The 2,434-nt window shown below is 37.9% G+C and overlaps 1 pseudogene; it reads left to right on the top strand.

The window, feature by feature from the left end:
• The first annotated feature begins 553 nt into the window (after positions 1 to 553).
• LOC136834116 (uncharacterized) lies at positions 554 to 1,294 on the top strand (annotated as a pseudogene).
• The last annotated feature ends 1,140 nt before the right edge of the window (positions 1,295 to 2,434 follow it).

Here is a 2,434-nt window from a genome sequence, read left to right as displayed (position 1 = left end):
ATGAACTTACAAATGCTATAATAGCCCAGTAAATGGGCAATTTCAGAGTATTTTGCCCTTCTTATAGAGCAGAATTTTGAAATCTAACACTGGGGAACAATTTAAAAACAATTTTTTTGTTGAGTTGGATTTTGAGCTTGTAGACTAAAATTGACATGCTGATTCCAAATCTGTAGTTAGCGTTTTCTGGCATCAGTTTACCTAAACAGCTTACCTACCAGATAAGCAAAATTCCTGGTTAGCTGTAGTAAGAAACTTGCCAGCTGATAACGATTTGACTCATCTAGAGCTATGTAGCGCTTGTTTGTGCAGTCTGGTGAGACAGTGCGGTGAGAGGTGTGTGCAGCTTTCCCAATAGATCCCAGTACTGTCAATATCTGCAAACAGGAAGCTGGGATAGTAGGAATTAGGATGATTTGTTATGGCTTTTCTATTAACCTTGTAAAAACATTCCATTGTAATTTCTATTTCGTTTAATGCTTTTTCTCGTTTAAACATGGCTATTCCAGCCTAGTGTTTTATTTTTGAGTATATATTTCTTTTGTTCAGATCTATGTCTGCTCCTGCTACATCTCATCGTAAATGCCTAAACAACCCTGACTCCTTCTGCTATATATGTGGTAGTTTCACCATTCAAAGTCAGAGAGCATCCATCAGCGTATTTATCAAACAAGCATATTTTAAAGTGAAACTCGGTGACCAAGAAAAGCCATGGGCCCCTCATAAAGTTTGCAAGCAGTGTGTCGAGAGTTTACGGGTGTGGACCAAAGGAACACGTGAAAAGATGCCATTTGGTATCCCCATGGTTGTGAGCAGATCATTCCACAGACTGTTACTTTTGTTCAGTGAAAACATCAGGATTTAACAAGAAAAATAAAAGTAAAATAGAATATCCTAATATACCGTCAGCTATAAGACCAATGCCTCATTCAGCTGAAATTCCAGTGCCAGTTTTCGAACAACTACCTCCTCTAGAAGATCTAAGTGATGTTGAAGAACGCAGTGACAGCAATAATGCAGATTTTGACATTCACGAGGATCCAGTTCGTAGGGAATTTGGTGCTTGAGATTGAATGATTTAGCACGTGATTTGGGCCTATCAAAAAAAGCTTCAGAAATACTAGCATCAAGACTGAACGAGAAAAACCTACTTGAACAAGGGGTGAAGGTATCATACTTTCGAACCAGAGAAAGTACATTTCTGCAGTACTTTCGAAGTGACAGGGGTTTTGTGTTTATACATAACGTTCTGGTTTATGAAGGAATTAAGGCTTTCAAACTACAATCCAAATGAATGGCGAGTTTGCTGATAGCTCAAAGCAGACAGAGTGTGTCCTTCTAAACAATGGCAATTTGTTTGGCCCAGTCCTATTGGGCATTCGGTCTGTCTTCGTGAAGAATATGGAGGTGTAAGAGTTATTGAGTTGTGCAATATGACAAAGCACAATTGCTTATCATCTGTATTGACCTTAAGATGGTCACTTCCTTCTTGGTCAGCAGCAATGGATATACAAAGTATCCCTACTTTCTCTGTATGTGGGACCTAGCAGAGCTCGAGAAGCATTGGGTTGAGAAAGAATTGGCCTCAGATCTGATCTTAAACCTGGAATCCTAACATTGTATGAGCCACTTGTTGTGGGAAGAAAATATTATTCCCACCTCTGCACATAAAACTAGGTCTCATGAAACAATTTGTAAAAGCATTGTCAACTGATGGCGACTGTTTGAAGTACATCATCTTGACATTTCCTGGACTGTCAATTGAAAAAATCAAGGCCGGTGTGTTTGATGGTCCAAAAATTCGACAGTTCATCAAAGATGAACAGTTCGCCGCTACTATGTCAGACCTTGAAAAGAATGCTTGGCTATCATTCAAAGACGTCGTCAATAACTTTCTTGGAAATACACGTGCAAGTAATTACACAGAAATTGTTCAGAAACTATTAGAGAGCTACAAAGCGCTTGGTTGCACCATGAGTATTAAGTTACATATTTGCATTGCCATCTTGCTTCTTTCAGAAAATCTTGGTGCTGCTAGCGACATTAAGGTGGGCTGATTTCACCAAGATTTGAAGGGATTATGCGGAGAACGTTACCTGCCAGGAGTAGATGGGATGTCCATATGATGGCTAACTATTGTTGGAGCATCAAACGCGATTGTCCTCAGGATTGAACACTCAGAAATGCAACAAGCGTAAATTTTACTAACCTGCACAAATTATAGCCTTATCCTTTGTAAAAACATAATAATGTTAAATAAACATTCTATTCATGCCTATTTCTTTCATTTTTCATTGTATATTAATATTTGCAACTTTTTATAAAACAAGCACTTGTAACTATTTATGTACAGTATTTTTCATATTATTTTTAAGAAAACAGATATCTTATAGTTCAAAACTTGATGTGATGAAAAACTGAGGTCAGTTTGGAT

This window comes from Macrobrachium rosenbergii, chromosome 53, assembly GCF_040412425.1.
Source record: "Macrobrachium rosenbergii isolate ZJJX-2024 chromosome 53, ASM4041242v1, whole genome shotgun sequence".
NCBI lineage: Eukaryota > Metazoa > Arthropoda > Malacostraca > Decapoda > Palaemonidae > Macrobrachium > Macrobrachium rosenbergii.
The sequence above is the reverse complement of the archived record's forward strand: the minus strand, read 5'-3'. Positions and strand labels throughout refer to the sequence as shown.